At 41.1% G+C, this 18,780-nt stretch overlaps 1 protein-coding gene across 15 annotated transcripts in view; it reads right to left on the bottom strand.

Moving 5' to 3' along the window:
* LOC133554928 (membrane-associated guanylate kinase, WW and PDZ domain-containing protein 1-like) overlaps positions 1–18,780 on the bottom strand; it is a 219,752-nt gene that overhangs the window by 82,349 nt on the left and 118,623 nt on the right. The window lies entirely within an intron of this gene.

The raw sequence follows: 18,780 nt of genomic DNA, 5'->3' as shown, positions 1-18,780 counted from the left end.
CGGGGTGTATTAGTGCCCAAGGCATGGGTAACTTACACATCTGTGGAGGCACCATTAATGCTGAAAAGTACATACAGGTTTTGGAACAACATATGTTGTCATCCAAGCAACGTTATAATGGACACCCCTCCTTATTTCAGCAAGACAAGTGTTACAACAGCGTGGCTTTGTAAAAAAAGAGTGCAGGTACTTTCCTGGCCCGCCTGCAGTCCAGACCTGTCTGCCATCGAAAATGTGTCGCATATTATGAAGCGTAAAATACGCAGCGGAGACCCCGGACTGTTGAACGACTGAAGCTCTACATAAAACAAGAATGGGAAAGAATTCCACTTGCAAAGCTTCAACAATTAGTTTCCTCAGTTCCCAAACGTTTATTGAGTGTTGTTAAAAGAAAAGGTGATGTAACACAGTGGTGAACATGTCCTTTCCCAACTACTTTGGCACGTGTTGCAGCCATGAAATTCGAAGTTAATTATTATTTGCAAAAAAAAATAAAGTTTATGAGTTTGAACATCAAATATCTTGTCTTTGTAGTGCATTCAATTGAATATGGGTTGAAAAGGATTTGCAAATCATTGTATTCCGTTTATATTAACATCTAACACAATTTCCCATATCATATGGAAATGGGGTTTTTACAAGCCAGTCTAGTCTGCCCCACAACATGAGGGTTGAGAAAAATAAGGAATTTATAGACTACAATGGACTACAAGGGCAGACTCCGGCTAAAGTCTTCCGATGACACTTTACTATATGTGGAGATATCTGCTGACGTCACAATTAGAAACCTATCACAATTTGGGCAATTTACAAAATACTCATTTGGAGTAAGTACGAAGGAAGGCACAATTATTTTTAACTCTGACATACCACCATAGTTTGATTTCAAATTTTCGGGATTCATGCAGATCCCAAATACACAAAAACAATTCGCGATAGGTAAGAAAAGTTAGTTTTGCATAATAGGTCCTCTTGAACTTTTCTAAAAAAAAACTTGATAAACACCCGGCTGTCTCAAAGGCAGAAATGTGTCACACGGACATAGAAAACATCTGCAGCGAAGGTGAATTTTACTCCAGCCACAAAGACAAGATCTAAATGGGTGTGTACAGTGGTGTTGTTCGGAAGAAAGATTGGCATTAACAAACCCTCTTGTTTGAAATTAAATGTATTTCCTAACGGACCGTTTCAGAGTAAAATCATCCACTTGATTTTATAAGAAGCATTTTTTATCTGATTGGGCCTTTATTCAGATTACTTGTGTCCATTAAAACATTGCTAATGATGCAAGCGGGCCCAGTTTATGTCACGTTTTTCATTCAATTCGACAGGGATGAAGACAAAGCAGAAGTATACATCTGTGCCAATAAAACCTCATAAATTTGTGTAAACATCTTGACAAATTGATGACTTATTATCCTCATATAAAGAAGAGCAGTGTAGGACCCACTCATGGCTTTAGTAAGATTTTTACTATGGATTTTAGTGCCGTATTTCCGTGAATTGCCGCCGGGGTGCTAATTAATTTCAAACCTCTTCTCACTCCTGCGCTTACCAAAGGCATGCGGTAAAAGTAAGCATGCGCTAATTATTTTAAAACCCTCTTCTCACTCCGGCACTTACCAAAGGGATGCAGTAAAAATTTGAGTGTGATGTAAGGATACCATCATGAAAAGCACATTTAATTAAAAAAAAAAAAACGTTATTATGGTGTTACCTTTACTTATAAATATAGTCCATGCCAGCTCCTTCTGATCAAAAGCATCAATTACTTGTTTATAGAAGTCTTCCTTATCTTTCTTCAGTTTTAAAAGTCTCTCTGTCTCGATGGAGATCTTCCTTTATTACCTCCTGCTTCGATTGAAATTCCAGTTTAGAAAACTGTTTTATTTTAATAAACACAAGCTGCTCACTCTTGCTGGTCCAGTTCAAATCCGTCCCATCACATATCACGTCACTCATTTCACTCTTCTGCAGAAGAGTAGTCGCAAGAAGGTTCACTAGCGGCCTCTACCACCAGGAAGCGGGAGTCATTTAATGACTCATATTCGACACATGCAGCTACGGTATTGTGACGGTCTCAAGCCGTCATCTTGCGGGTTCCCAGGACCACCAAGGAAGGACATGGCTTGAGCAGTTTGACTTTGTTTATTTTTTAATAAAACCTCAGTCCAGGTCACTCTTCCGCTCCTCCTCTCCGCTCGCTCGCCGCCATCTTGGGCCGGGCTCCAGTATGCCCTGCGTGTCTGTCGGACCGTCGGCTCCACCTCTCCACAAGTATCGGTATATTGATAAAACATAGCTGCTTACTGTTCTTTTTAGCATACCGGTTTTCAATAGCTTGGACCTTAAATCCTAATGAATAGCTCTTAATCTTTTTCCCTTTATGCGATTTCAAATTACCGGTATGGAAATAAGCCTCCTCCATTTTGAAAATGATGACAGGGGAATTGTCACTCGTGACGTCACAAGTTTGACCCGGTGGTAATACTAAGCATGCGCTAATTATTTTGCGAAGCGAGTTTGATCCGGCAGTAATTCAAGGCAGGTGCATACTATATGCCCTGCGGCAATTCAAAGAAATACGGTATATCCAACAGAGGAAGAAATGCTGTGAGAGCGCATGAGAAATATCTCAAGCATAATACCCTTTTGTGGTTTAATTTACGCTTTACAACCTACGATATTCACAGCATTAGTTGGTTTGGTGGTTGGAAATCTCATATTTTCCTTTATATACCAGCTATATTTACCATATTTACCATACCATATGTGGAAAGGTATGCATTGTGGTCTATTCAGGATTAGCAATAAAACTCATGTTCGACACAAGACCCCAATGTTTACCTGGCCAATGTGCACACCTGCACTCCCTGCATGCACCTGATAATAAGATGCTTACAAGCAGTGCAGTGGTAAAAAAAAAAGGCTGATGTGATTTGTTTATGGCTTTTGTAGTTTGAATCGTAAAAACACTAAATTGAGGCGATACAGCAGACAAGACCAAGCGTTCAGACAGTGAGGGACTAAACAAACCCCTCACGTGAAACTGAAAAACATAAAGGCTCATCTAACCACTTTGTATTCACCTAAGGGGCTCGAGATGAAAGTGAAGTTGTCTGGGAGTTGGACTGGTAGGACTGGGTGGTCCCGTGGCGGGAGATGCTTCACAGACTTGGCGAGCTCTAATGAAGCCGTCTGGTGAGACGACAGCGGAACTGTTCTTCCAGGCTATTCCCCAAAGTGGAGGGCTCGGATAAGATGAATAATTTTGGTGTGATTGTATTATATACTGTTGACAATTGGAAATGTTGAGTATTTTTATTGTTACATCACCACTTTATTCGTGAACAACTATTGTCTCAGTCTCATTATTGAGGAGTAATGTCACAAATTGAGAACATTTGATTGTATCCTTCTTATTCTTACATTCTATCCCCTCTATCAATCAATAATTATGATTCAATTTCCATCCATCCATCCATCTTTTTCCGCTTATCCAAAGTCGGGTCACGGGGGCAGCAGCCTAAGCAGGGAAGCCCAGACTTTCCTCTTCTCAGCCACTTTGTCCAGCTCTTCACGGGGGATCCCGAGGCCTTCCCAGGCCAGCTGGGAGACATAGTCTTCCCAACGTGTCCTGGGTCTTCCCCGTGGGCTCCTACCGGTTGGACATGCCCTAAACACCTCCCTAGGGAGGCGTTCGGGTGGCATCCTGACCAGATGCCCGAACCACATCTGGCTTCTCTCGATGCAAAAGAGCAGCAGCTTTACTTTGAGCTCCTCCCGGATGGCAGAGCTTCTCACCCTATCTCTAAGGGAGAGCCCTGCCACACGGCGGAGGAAACTCATTTCAGCCGCTTGTACCCATGATCTTGTCCTTTCGGTCATGAACTAAAGCTCATGACCATAGGTGAGGATGGGAACGTAGATCGACCGGTAAATTGAGAGGTTTGCCTTCCGGCTCAACTCCTTCTTCACCACAATGGATCGATACAGCGTCCGCATTACTGAAGACCCCGCACCGATCCGCCTGTCGATCTCACGATCCACTCTTTCCTCACTCGTGAACAAGACTCCTAGGCACTTGAACTCCTCCACTTGCGGCAGGGTCTGCTCCATTCTATGTGTCATACTTGATCATTTCGCGATATTGCCATATTTTTGTTAAGAGGATTTAAAAGAGAACATCGACGACAAAGTTCACAACTTTTGGTCGCTAATAATAAAGCCTTGTCCGTACCGGTAGTAGCAGACGATGTGCGTGTGACGTCACGGGTTGTAGGGCTCTTCACATCCTCACATTGTTTATAATCATAGCCAACAGCAGCAAGAGCGATTCGGACCGAGAAAGCGACAATTTCCCTATTAATTTGAGCGAGGATGAAAGATGTTGGGATGAGGAAAGTTAGAGTGAAGCACTAGAAAGAAAAAAAAAGGTGACAGCAGTGGGAATGATTCAGGTGTTATTAGACACATTTACTAGGATAATTCAGGAAAATCCCTTATCTGCTTATTGTGTTACTAGTGTTTTAGTGAAATTCTCATGTAATACCTGAAAGTCGGATGGCTACGGTGACCACTAGTGTCTCTGAGAGAAGCCATATGGAGGAGCCAAGGAAGTCACAGCTGCCTTTTTGACAGCTGCTGCAGGAGGACGCAAACTCCGCTCAAGTCTCCGGTAAGAGCCGACTTAATATCACAATGTCCCCATCCAAAAAACTTGCTGGTTGACATATGGTACAGAAACATGTTCGTTCGACCAATCTCTGTTCCATATTAAAGCTTCACAACAAACAAAGACACACCGGCTGTGTTTTGGTTGCTAAAGGCAGCTGCAATCCACCGCTTTCCACCAACAGCATTCTTCTTTATAGTCTCCATTATTAATTGAACAAATTGCAAAAGATTCAACAACACAGATGTCCAAAATACTGTGTAATTATGCCATTAAAGCAGACGACTTTTAGCCATGAGTGGTGCTGGGCTAAAATGTCCGCTCCAACCAATAACGTCACAAACACCCGTCAACATAAGCGTCATCATTCCGTAACGTTTTCAACAGGATACCTCGCGTGAAATTTAAAATTGCAATTTATTAAACTAAACCGGCCGTTGGGCTTCGCGGTGGCAGAGGGGTTAGTGCGTCTGCCTCACAATACGAAGGTCCTGCAGTCCTGGGTTCAAATCCAGGCTCGGGATCCTTCTGTGTGGAGTTTGCATGTTCTCCCCGTGAATGCGTGGGTTCCCTCCGGGTACTCCGGCTTCCTCCCACTTCCAAAGACATGCACCTGGGGATCGGTTGATTGGCAACACTAAATTGGCCCTAGTGTGTAAATGTGAGTGTGAATGTTGTCTGTCTATCTGTGTTCGCCCTGCGATGAGGTGGCGACTTGTCCAGGGTGTACCCCGCCTTCCGCCCGATTGTAGCTGAGATAGGCGCCAGCGCCCCCCGCGACCCCAAAAGGGAATAAGCGGTAGAAAATGGATGGATGGATGGAAACCGGCCGTATTGGCATGTGTTGCAATGTTAATATTTCATCATTGATATATAAACTATCAGACTGCGTGGTCGGTAGTAGTGGGTTTCAGTAGGCCTTTAAATGCTAGTATAAAACATTAGCATGAAAATGTTATCATGGCTAGATTATCATGCTGACAGAGAAACAGCTAGCATACTTGTACGATGGAGGCAAATAACAAAATACATGATTATTGGGTTAAAACAAACTCAAATAATAATTTGCTAGCATTAAATGTTAGCATGCTCATATTAACACGCTAACATTGGGACAGTTAGCATAAATCAAAGATAACGCCACGTGACAAAATTAATGAGCTGAACAGGTCGGTGTTGTATTTGTTTAATTGGTTGAGAAATGTGGGAATTGTGAAACTTGGAAAATCTTTCCTTTTATCTGAGTGGGAATTTTGTGGGAATTTGAGAATTTCGGGACAACCGTGAAATTTTGGAATATGGAAGAAAGCCCTGAAGTGGTTGATTTTGAAATTGGTGCTTCTGGAAAACCAGATTTTTTGGGGGGACTTAGGGAAGTGTTAGGTTAAAGGTCCAGGACAAGTGGAATGTGTTGATGGGTGAATTTCCAGGTAATTTGGTAATTTTTGAAAAAAAGGGAACTGTTGGGTAATCAAAAACAGCACAATAGCCCAGGGTGGACTAGTGTTGGAATTTTTTGAATCGGTCGAGAAATGTATTCATAAGCTTTTTAATTGGAGTATGTGATACAGAATTCTAGTAACCTTGGAAAAGTCTTAGTTTGAATGTCAGGGATGAGTGGAATGTGTTGATGGTAGAATGGTTTGAATCGGTTGATGATTTTGGGAAGTGTGAACTTTAGAACGTTTCTCTATTTATTTGAATGGAAATTTCCTTGAAATTTGGGAAGTTCAGGAAAATCCACACTTTTCAAAACCATTGATAATATCACAATAGCCCTTGAAGAGATGAATGGGTTGGTGCTTGAATTTTTGTAATCAGTCGCAAAATGTTGACCTGGAATTTGGGAAAAATGGGGAATTGTTTGGAAAAGCAAAATAGGGAACTTTGATGTCCTGAGTATGTGAAATTTTTGGATGGTGAAATGGTTATAATTGACATTGAAACCGAAAGAACAAAGGGTGAAAATATGGCTTTTAAAAACCGGGAATTCCTGTCAGAACACGTTTTTTTATTTGATTTTCAGGACGGTGGAACGTGTTGTAGGTGTAATGGTTTAAATCAGTTGAAAAATGTGGATATGTTGGAAGTTTGTAAAAAAATTACCCATTAATTTTGAATGGGAAACATTCCACGGAAAACTGGGGATTGTGGAAAATCTAGGAAATCTTTGAGATTTGTTCTTAGAGAACTCAATTGTGGGCCAAACATTTTGAAGTTGAAACGGTGTGGATGCACAGGGATGAAGTTCTGACACACAGAAAATTGGCGGAATAATAATGAAGAAAAAGAATAGATGAAAAATGCTGTAGAATCTACCCATGAAGGTTCTCATTCATCCACATCATTGTCGTCTCAGGGCGTTCATTCGTTCACAACTGGACTGCTTGGTTTGTCTTGAAAGACATTTCGCCGCTCATCAGAATAGGCTTCATCAGTTCGTGCTCATACACTTAGATTGATCAGATCTCGTCCAAACGGTTGGTGCCAAAACCCCAAAAGTGTACACTCCAAAAACAAGGAGTTTTTAACTGGGCAAGGAGGCTTTCACCCTATTGCAGCAGAATCTTATATGTGTGAATGCTTGGAACATTGACACAATTAGGCATCAATCAAGAATTTGTCTTAACACCTTTTGTCCCCATGGATCAAATCATACCAAGCTGTTTTGGACGACTGGATGCTTCCAACTTTGTGCAAAAAATGTGGGTAAATGTGTTACCACATTTAAAGGTCATAAAGATATGCTTACTGTGGATGAGTTTGGTGTAAGTAACTCGAGACACTCTGACATCAAGCCTATCAAACGTTTGATGATGAAACACAACATGTTGTGAGATTGTGAGACAGTAAGTCCTCCCTTAGGTCAAACATCTGTGACTTCTGACCATACAAATCCTCTTCTTGGTGAATGAGCATATACGGTAGCCTAGAAATACTGCAGACCCATTTTGAGCTATTTGTGGGATGATTCCTGGCCTCGTTCAGCCTCAGTTTGAATGTTCTCATTGTGTGACTGAAACCTTGTAAAATTTTGTGGAACATTGTTGGGATCATCTTTCTTTTCTCCAGCCAGAGAAACTATGACTGGGCTGTACTCTTGGCACTTGTTCTGGTCAATTTACTCAGCTGCAATTATCAGTGGACTGTTTATTTCACTGAAAAAGAAGTCATTGTTCTAATGAATGGAAAACTGTTGGAATTCCACCAAATCAAGCTGTGACAATTATTTGTTCTTCAATCATATGATATCATATGATACCACGAGCATATAAATAATGGTTTTAGGGGAATTTAATATCGATAATTGTATATTACCGGGTTTAAATATTACTTATAGGGGATGAATAGATGAATGAATGTCAAGGCTGACGACACAACAAAACAAACCATTCAAAGTAACCAAAGAAATCATCAGGTACAAAAAGTCATTATTTATTGTGCTGAATTCTTAGTTTGGGAATTGTATGATTTCTTTTAACTTGGGGCAAGTAAAATACTTGACAGAAGAAGTACAATAAATGCAGCAAGTGATACCGTACAGATTACACAACAATGAACAAAAATGGCTGATCGCAGTATTGTTTCAAAGCTCCTGATAGTGAGTGTTGGCAGCTCCTATTTTCAAACCTCAGAGGCATAACCAATGAAGATTATGAACTGTTGTGAAGTGTCCTGCTGTTGATCCAACAGACATTTGTAAATCTCAAAGCTAAACTTATATGAACTCCAAAATGGCGGCGCCCGGACGGGCTGCAACATCGCGGAGCTCTTGCTAAAGATGGAACATTTAGCAGAAATACCGGACAATTCTGCAAACTTCATGGCTGGCTCACATCGTGGTCACTCGGTGATCACGTACGACCGCCAGACACTTCTGGATGTGGACATATCGGGCCGTTTTGGACTGACGGACGCGTGCTTGCTAGACCTGCTAACTAGCACGGGAATAGTTCGGCAGCTACATCCAGCGGCCTGTGAAGCAGGGGAGTATAGTAGCAGCGGGGGCCGTTTACGGAGCAGACGCCAGCGGTGTGATCGGAAACGCGGATGTCGAGCGGGGCTAAAAACAAAGCAGAAGGCTAATCCCCACAGAACACCACTTCCCTCCATCCTGAAGCCGGATTTAAATGGAAGATGCGAGACTATTGGTCTGGGTAAGGAGTCAGTTCAATTAGAACAAGTTTTTTCTGCTTTGATTGTTTCAGAGTTGGACATGTGTTCTACCGAGGTGGCAAACTATGATGCGTGCAGTTTATCAAAGCAACAAACAAACAATCGGAACATGTGTTCTACTGAAGTGGTTAACCATGATGCGTGCAGTTTATCAAAGCAACAATCAAACAATCGGAAAATTCCCGTCGTATCAATTCCTAGATATGGTCGTAATTATACTAAATGCACTGGGCATAATAAACACAACATTATTAATATTGCTACTACGGATAATTTGATCAAAAATTCCCTAAAACAGCCCACTACCTATAATATAGGTTTTTTAAACATAAGATCATTGTCTCCCAAAACGTTGTTAGTTAATGATATCATCAGAGACAACAATCTTAACGTCATCAGTCTCAGCAAAACCTGGCTTAAACCAAACGACTTTTTTGCGCTAAATGAGGCATGTCCTCCTAACTTTACACATGCGCATATTGCCCGTCCTCTTGAAAGGGGTGGGGGGGTCGCACTAATATACAACGAAAACTTTAACCTTAGTCCTAACATAAATAATAAATATAAATCGTTTGAGGTGCTTACTATGAGGTCTGTCACACCGCTGCCTCTACACCTGGCTGTTATCTACCGCCCCCCAGGGCCCTATTCGGACTTTATCAATGAATTCTCAGAGTTCGTTGCTGATCTAGTGACACACGCCGATAATATAATCATAATGGGGGACTTTAATATCCATATGAATACCCCATCGGACCCACCGTGCGTAGCGCTCCAGACTATAGTTGATAGCTGTGGTCTCAAACAAATAATAAATGAACCCACGCATCGCAACGGTAATACAATAGACCTAGTGCTTGTCAGGGGTATCACCGTTTCCAAAGTTACGATACTCCCGTATACTAGAGTATTGTCCGATCATTACCTTATAAAATTCGAGGTTCAGACACATGTTCGTCAAACTAATAATGATAATAACTGCTATAGCAGCCGCAACATTAATACGGCCACAACGACAACTCTTGCTGACCTACTGCCCTCGGTAATGGCACCATTCCCAAAATATGTGGGCTCTATTGATAACCTCACTAACAACTTGAACGACGCCCTGCGCGAAACCATTGATAACATAGCACCGCTAAAGTTAAAAAAGGCTCCAAAAAAGCGTACCCCGTGGTTTACAGAAGAAAGTAGAGCTCAGAAATTATTATGTAGAAAGCTGGAACGCAAATGGCGCACGACTAAACTTGAAGTGCACCATCAAGCATGGAGTGATGGTTTAATAACTTATAAACACATGCTTACCTTAGCTAAAGCTAAATATTACTCAAATCTCATCCACCGTAATAAAAACGATCCTAAATTTTTGTTTAGTATGGTAGCATCGCTAACCCAACAAGGGACTCCTTTCATTAGCTCCACCCACTCAGCTGATGACTTTATGCAATTCTTTACTAAGAAAATTGAAGTCATTAGAAAGGAGATTAAAGACAATGCGTCCCAGCTACAACGGGGTTCTATTAACACTGATACGATTGTATATACGGCGGATACTGCCCTCCAAAATAGTTTCTCTCGTTTTGAGGAAATAACATTAGAGGAATTGTTACAACGTGTAAATGGAATAAAACAAACAACATGTTTACTTGACCCTCTTCCTGGGAAACTGATCAAGGAGCTCTTTGTATTATTAGGTCCATCAGTGCTAAATATTATAAACTTTTCACTTTCCTCGGTCACTGTTCCCCTAGCATTCAAAAAAGAGGTTATTCATCCTCTTCTTAAAAGACCTAACCTCAATCCTGACCTCATGGTAAACTACCGACCGGTGTCTCACATTCCCTTTATTTCAAAAATCCTTGAAAAAATTGTTGCGGAGCAGTTAAATGAACACTTAGCGTCTAACAATCTATGTGAAACCTTTCAATCCGGTTTCAGGGCAAATCACTCCATGGAGACAGCCCTCGCAAAAATGACTAATGATCTATTGCTAACGATGGATTCTGATGCGTCATCTATGTTGCTGCTCCTCGATCTTAGCGCTGCTTTCGATACTGTCGATCATAATATTTTATTAGAACGTATCAAAACACAAATTGGTATGTCAGACTTAGCCCTGTCTTGGTTTAACTCTTATCTTACTGATAGGATGCAGTGTGTCTCCCATTACAATGTGACCTTGGACTATGTTAAGGTAACGTGTGGAGTTCCCATGGGTTCGGTCCTTGGCCCTGCACTCTTCAGCATCTACATGCTGCCGCTAGGTGACATCATACGCAAATACGGTGTTAGCTTTCACTGTTATGCTGATGACACCCAACTCTACATACCCCTAAAGCTGACCAACACGCCGGATTGTAGTCAGCTGGAGGCGTGTCTTAATGAAATTAAACAATGGATGTCCGCTAACTTTTTGCAACGCAACGCCAAAAAAACGGAAATGCTGATTATCGGTCCTGCTAGACACCGACCTCTATTTAATAATACAACTCTAACATTTGACAACCAAACAATTAAACAAGGCGACAGGGTAAAGAATCCGGGTATTATCTTCGACCCAACTCTCTCCTTTGAGTCACACATTAAAAGCGTTACTAAAACGGCCTTCTTTCATCTCCGTAATATCGCTAAAATTCGCTCCATTCTGTCCACTAAAGACGCTGAGATCATTATCCATGCGTTTGTTACGTCTCGCCTCGACTACTGTAACGTATTATTTTCGGGTCTCCCCATGTCTAGCATTAAAAGATTACAGTTGGTAGAAAATGTGGCTGCTAGACTTTTGACAAGAACAATAAAGTTTGATCACATTACGCCTATACTGGCTCACCTGCACTGGCTTCCTGTGCACTTAAGATGTGACTTTAAGGTTTTACTACTTACGTATAAAATACTACACGGTCTAGCTCCATCCTATCTTGCCGATTGTCTTGTACCATATATCCCGGCAAGAAATCTGCGTTCAAAGGACTCCGGCTTATTAGTGATTCCCGAAGCCCAAAAAAAGTCTGCGGGCTATAGAGCTTTTTCATTTCGGGCTCCAGTACTTTGGAATGCCCTCCCGGTAACAGTTCGAGATGCCACCAGAGTAGAAGCATTTAAGTCTCACCTTAAAACTCATTTGTATACTCTAGCCTTTAAATAGACTCCCTTTTTAGACCAGTTGATCCGCCGTTTCTTTTCTTTTTCTCCTATGTCCCACTCTCCCTTGTGGAGGGGGTCCGGTCCGATCCGGTGGCCATGTACTGCTTGCCTGTGTATCGGCTGGGGACATCTCTGCGCTGCTGATCCGCCTCCGCTTGGGATGTTTTCCTGCTGGCTCCGCTGTGAACGGGACTCTCGCTGCTGTGTTGGATCCGCTTTGGACTGGACTCTCGCGGCTGTGTTGGATCCATTATGGATTGAACTGTCACAGTATTATGTTAGACCCGCTCGACATCCATTGCTTTCCTCCTCTCCAAGGTTCTCATAGTCATCATTGTCACAGACGTCCCACTAGGTCATTGTTGTCACCGATGTCCCACTGGGTGTGAGTTTTCCTTGCCCTTATGTGGGCCTACCGAGGATGTCGTAGTGGTTTGTGCAGCCCTTTGAGACACTAGTGATTTAGGGCTATATAAGTAAACATTGATTGATTGATATCCTGAGAGCTATCAGGCCAGAGGAACCACATACAGTTCATAGAAAAACAAGCTTCTGTGGTTATTTAATACTGATATTGTTTGTCAAGAAACACATTTAATATGCTGATTGGGATATACAACACTCATACATACATACTGTATCAGACAAAAAAACAAAATATACAGTAATAACAATTACACATTCACAATAGATGCGATAAATACTGGGGATGTCACGGTATGACCATTTCTTTTATCACGGTTATTGTGGCCAAAATGATGACGGTTATCATTATCATTTTTAAATGTGCTTAAAATTTTCAACAAGTACTTATACTGAAATATTTTTATTAGGTTTTTTTAAAAATAAAAAAAACACCAAATAACAAATTAAAAATGATGAACCTTTTAGAAGGAACCACTTTTTTAGATAAGTGTTTCATGTACCTCAAGTAGAAATTAATTGTGCATATGAAAGCATCATAATCATTCTAAACAGTGTAGGGCTGCAACAACTAATCGATTAAAATTGATTATAAACAATAGTTGGCGATTAATTTAGTCATCGATTCGTTGGATAGCAGAGGCTTTTTAAAAAAAAAAAATCCCCCTAAACCTTTATTTATAAACTGCAGCATTTACAAAAAGCTGAAAAACAATAATCCAAATAACTACAAAAACAGTACACAAAACAGTGCCAGGGCCGCGCTGAGACTACGTCTCATGTGGTGGCAGTGAGCCAGCCAATGATGTGTCATGTGCAGCTCACGTGACCACGCTGTCACCTTTGCTGGAAACATTCGAAAAATGGCGGAGGAAAACAGTACGGATAGTTCAGCGGAGAAACATCTTGAGGTTATTGCTTCAATGGAGAAAAGTGTATGACCTAAGTCGTCAAAAGTGTCGGAACACTTTATTTTAAAGACTTCAAAGAAGACATTTCCTGCAAAACGTGCAGCATGGACCTCGCGTGGCACAGAAGGACAACGTTGCTTCGGCAGCACCTGAAGAGGAGCCGTGGATGAAGGGAAGAACTCACGGTACGTAACTTTTTTAAGTCCATAGTCCGAGTATATTGATCCGTTGTGTCCGTCTTTGTGTGTTTTTAATGTTATGTTAACGAGGAGATTTTTTTTAAGGAAGCGCAGCAGCAACTGTTGTGTATTAACTTTCAGAGTGTTAGGAACTTTTTGGATAGTGCAGCGACTTCATTTTCTGTGTTGTTTCGAGTCGCAACAGGCATTCATAAGTATAGATTTTTTATGAGTAACGTTAACGTTATGTCTTTGTTGCAACGCGGGGCTGATAATGTGTCTCCGGCACATTTGACTCCGTTTTGAGAGTGAAAACCCACGTTTACCAATTTGGAAATAAATGTAACGGACAGAAATATCTCAGGTTGGTTTCATAATGGATCAATGTAGCCGGGCCCAATAAAGCTATATACAGTAAATCTATTTAGACTTGAGTGACGCTTTAGTATAACTAAACGTTATGAAGGTGCCGGAATATTTCATGCTATGATTCAGAGGTAGCGTAAAGTGATTCCTTTATTATTCAGAACAGAAACGTGTACTATATCTGATCCAGTTTTGATCTGATGAGTTACATTTCTGTGTTATTATTGGTGTATTCTGTAACTCCAATGTCCATTTATTTAATTTAGCTGTTTTTTTAATGTGGTGGCGTATTTTTTTTTACGTCAGAAATTATTAATTAAATCAACTGCGTATGTATTGAGTTACACGTAAATGATGTTACTATGTTTGTTCGTAACATGGTTTCTCTCATTTCAGAAAGAAACAAGCCAGCATTAGAGACTTGGTACAAAGGAAGGTGTGCACACCACGGCAAGTGGCTGCACTGACTTATGATATCCTGAATATGTTGGTAACTGACATGAGGCGACTATCAATGGTGGAGGATGAAGGTTTTAGACAAATGATTCACGTCCTCAACCATGGTTACACTCTTCCCTCGAGGAACCATTTTACCAAACTGATGGAGAGGAAGTACGAGCGGACATTCCATACAGTGTAGACTGACATAAAAGCCACCCAGAGCAAAATTGCTCTCACTACTGATGTGTGGACAAGTGTAGCCACGGAAGCCTACCTTGGCAATACATGCCACTACATTGGAGACAAATGGAACATGAAATCAATCTTCCTTACAACCACGCCACTAGAGGAAAGAAATTCAGCATCCAACATTACAGAATGGTTGGAATAGGTAAAAGCCAGGTTAGAAATCCCCCTAAGCAAAATTATTGCTAGTGTGCAGGACAATAGTGCACTTTATAAAAAAAATAACATTTTTGTAACACTTGCCTTGTTTTATTTGGCAAGTCGAAAGGACATGGTGCCAGTATGCTGTTTTTTTAAGTAACGTATTGGAAAGGATAGAAATGTAGTTTGTCTCTTTTATTCGATTATTAATCGATTATCAAATTAATCGATATTAGCAGCTCTAAAAAAGTGCAATACGGCAGAAACTAAATAACATAAATAAATAAAAATAAATGTGAAAAATGTGCAAGATGGTATAAGCATAAGAGAGCATAAGCAGCTGCTTCTGGAAGGCATCAGGTATTGTATATGTGATGTTGGTAGATGATGATGTACCGTAACGGTGGCATCAAACTTGCCCGCTGCATGGCCACTCTGGGAAAAGTTAAAAAATAAATGTATTATTATTATTATTAGATGCTGATTATTATTATAATCATCTGACTGACAAAACACACAGTGACACACTAACCCTAATGTTGCTCTTATTAAAAAACAAACAAACACGTTGCAGTGATTCTGCTAGGACATTTTTTAAAACCAAGTTTTAAAAGTAACGTAAAGTAGCAGCGGTCATAAGTACATTTTGCTCTCCTACAGTATGTGTTGTGTTCACACACTACTCGCTCTCATTGATAGCGCCCAATAACAAATAACTTGAGGTAACAATTAGGTGTAACTAATTGAGGGCTTCACGGTGGCAGAGGGGGTTAGTGCATCTGCCTCACAATACAAAGGTCCTGCAGTCCTGGGTTCAATCCCAGGCTCGGGATCTTTCTGTGTGAAGTTTGCATGTCCTCCCCGTGAATGCGTGGGTTCCCTCCGGGTACTCCGGCTTCCTCCCACTTCCAAAGACATGCACCTGGGGATAAGTTGATTGGCAACACTAAAATTGGCCCTAGTGTGTGAATGTGAGTGTGAATGTTGTCTGTCTATCTGTGTTGGCCCTGCAATGAGGTGGCGACTTGTCCAGGGTGTACACCGCCTTCCGCCCGATTGTAGCTGAGATAGGCGCCAGCACCCCCCGCGACCCCAAAAAGGGAATAAGCGGTAGAAAAAAATGGATGGATGGATAATGGATAATACATTTGACAGACAAACTATATGTTCATTTTTAAACACTTTCCATCATGCATTCAGCTACAAGTTGACTTACCTTGCACTCAACGTGTGAATGAGTTGGCTCATCATGTTTGAAGTGTTGTCTCCCTTCGCATATACTTTTCCCCTGCATTTTCTGGCAATGGGCTGACTATCTTCCTTACTCTCAGCATGCTTTACTAATCCAAAACACGTTCAGACTTTAGATTTTGTCCATTTACGAGGAAGGCGAAATCTAAGGGTGAGGTCCTTGTGTTGTTTTCCTGCCCATTGCAAACAGTGCTAGTGCACATGTGCCATCTTCGGAGTCGCCGCTGCGTTTCGAGGAAGGTTTTTTGATCATTAAAAAATGAAAACAGTATTTCTGACCGTTAGTAATTTTGCTGTAGATTATCATTATACTGTTTACCGTTACATCCCAGGTTGGAACTACTTATAATTCAAGTAATAATAATGGATTATATTTATATAGCGCTTTTCTAGACACTCAAAGCGCTTCACAGAGAAGTGAGAACCCATCATTCATTCACACCTGGTGGTGGTTAGCTCCATTTGTAGCCACAGCTGCCCTAGGGTAGACTGACGGAAGCGTGGCTGCCAGTTCGCGCCTACGTTCCCTCCGACCACCACCCATCATTCATTCACAAGTGCGAGCGGCACTGGGTACAAGGGTTAAGTGTCCAGCCCAAAGACACAATGGCAGTGATTTGGATGGCAAGAGGCAGGGAGCGAACCTGCAACCCTCAAGTTTCTGGCACGTCTGCTCTACCCAACACGACATGCCGCCCCAAGTGTTACCTAAGTAATGATCATGTAATCATATTATTTACAATTCAGTTTTAGTATACACATCCAAAAGTAAACTCTGAAAACACCAAACAAAGTTCAAGACAAAACAGATTACATAGATTAAATATAGCCTAGGTGCATGCTGTTATGTTTTTACGTAAAAGCACAAAGTTATCTAACTTTAGTGAAGTGAAGTGAATTATATTTATATAGCGCTTTTTTCTCTAGCGACTCAAAGCGCTTTACATAGTGAAACCCAATATCTAAGTTACATTCAAACCAACTTTACTGGGTTATGTATTAAAGACAATTGAAAATACTTTATAAGCCTTATGAATGCTATTTTCTACTATATTGTGGTGATTTTACAGGGTTTCCTTGCGAAACGGGGAGGAGAAAACAAGTTCTGGGAAAAGTGGGTTTCTGCCAAAAGGTGGAACAACAGAGAAATGAGAAATCTGGAAAAGAGGTCAACAATAGTGGTGACACATGCCTCACAACAACCACAAAAATAGAATCACCTAATGTCTTTGTGAAATCCCTTTTCTAAACAAACAGCTACCACAATCTCCCTCATTGTCACCTCTCGCTGTCTGGCAAACAACCGCCAACAAAGCAAAACAAACACTGCACCTTGTGCTTGTTGTGCGCCACACACGCTCCCATCACAATCTTGTGCTGGATGCAGATATGCATGTCTGCATGTATTGATCTGAAAGCTGCTAAAAGGATCAGGGAGCCCTAACTTGGGTCACAAAATCAACAGGATCTCCACATGTACGGAACAGTTCAGTTATGCTCAGTTTGAGTTTATTTCGAACATGCATTTAACCGCGAGATGCGTGTGCAATATACAAACACTTTGCTAATTCTTAACAAATCTGTTTATGAAACAAGGAAATTCAAAATTATGTTCAGTAATCTCACAAATCTGTCCTGCTGGTTCTAAATTATTAATAATGGTTGTGGTCAGTTGACAAACAAATAGAAGTGATTAGTGTGGTCGTTGCAGCAGTTTTATAAGAACTTAACAAGAACTACAAAGAACAGTAATAAAGGCTTCTCTTGACTGAAGGAAGGTTGTTTTTTTCACTCTTAGCCTGACTGAAGAGAATCTGAAAACCTTTCAACATTGCACTAAAGTGCTTTTTCCAAACCCTTTCAGAGCCCAGATCAATGGTACCCTGAGCAGCAGTCGTCTCTGCAATAACCAGTCTCAATCACTATCTGTCCATTCACTAAATTAGTCTGATTACTCAAGTAGCTGTTTTTTTGTATTTTTACACATACATGTAAAGTTCAAGCGTCCAGGCACTTTCTCTAATGTGAGTATTGGTCACAGGCCATGTACCTGCCTGATACTGGAAAGCGCTTATTTCCGTTTAGCGCGGTTAAATTAATTCCTTTGCCGGTTGACCTATGACTTCACACAAGCCTTCAGTGGAGCCTTAAAGGCCTACTGAAACCCACTACTAACCACCACGCAGTCTGATAGTTTATATATCAATGATGAAATATTAACATTGCAACACATACCAATACGGCCTTTTTAGTTTACTAAATTACAATTTAAAATTTCCCGGGAGTTTCGTCTTCGAAACGTCGTGCAATGATGACGTGTACGCACAACGTCACGGGTTTTTAGAAAGTATGAGCGCTGCACACACACACAGCTAAAAGTCGTCTACTTTAACAGCATAATGATACTGTATTTTGGAGATCTGTGTTGCTGAATCTTTTGCAATTTGTTCAATTAATATTGGAGAAGTCACAGTAGAAAGATGGTGTTGGGAAGCTTTAGCCTTTAGCCACACAAACACACGGTGATTCCTTGTTTAAAATTCCTGGAGGTGAAACTTTCCTATGGATCAGAGCGCGGTCAAGCCAACATGGATCCCGACCACATGTCAACCAGCAGGTTTCAGTGAGAAAATTGTGGTTAAAAAGTCAGTTCTTGCCAGAGAAAAGTTGAGCTTGTGCCGTCCATAGCTGCCGTCGACTCCCCTAAGACACTGCGCTTCAAGACAACCGTGGAGACACCCTTCCGACTATCAGGTACTATTTAACTTACTAAAACACTAGCAACACAATAGAAAGATAAGGGATTTCCCAGAATTAACCTAGTAAA

This window comes from Nerophis ophidion, linkage group LG06 (assembly GCF_033978795.1).
Source record: "Nerophis ophidion isolate RoL-2023_Sa linkage group LG06, RoL_Noph_v1.0, whole genome shotgun sequence".
NCBI classification, from domain to species: domain Eukaryota; kingdom Metazoa; phylum Chordata; class Actinopteri; order Syngnathiformes; family Syngnathidae; genus Nerophis; species Nerophis ophidion.
The sequence above is the reverse complement of the archived record's forward strand: the minus strand, read 5'-3'. Positions and strand labels throughout refer to the sequence as shown.